We start from the raw sequence: 380 nt of genomic DNA on the forward strand, positions 1-380 counted from the left end.
AATTCTTCGGCGCTCAGCCTTCTTCACAGTCCAACTCTCACATCCATACATGACCACAGGAAAAACCATAGCCTTGACTACACGGACCTTTGTTGCCAAAGTAATGTCTCTGCTTTTCAATATGCCATCTAGGTTGGTCATAACTTTCCTTCCAAGGAGTAAGCGTCTTTTAATTTCACGGCTGCAGTCACCATCTGCAGAGATTTTGGAGCCCCCCAAAATAAAGTCTGACACTGTTTCCACTGTTTCCCCATCTATTTCCCATGAAGTGATGGGACCAGATGCCATGATCTTCGTTTTCTGAATGTTGAGCTTTAAGCCAACTTTTTCACTCTCCACTTTCACATTCACCAAGAGGCTCTTTAGTTCTTCTTCACTTT

The sequence above is a fragment of the Bison bison genome, unplaced genomic scaffold, assembly GCF_000754665.1.
Source record: "Bison bison bison isolate TAMUID 2011002044 unplaced genomic scaffold, Bison_UMD1.0 scf7180017864290, whole genome shotgun sequence".
NCBI classification, from domain to species: Eukaryota; Metazoa; Chordata; class Mammalia; order Artiodactyla; family Bovidae; genus Bison; species Bison bison.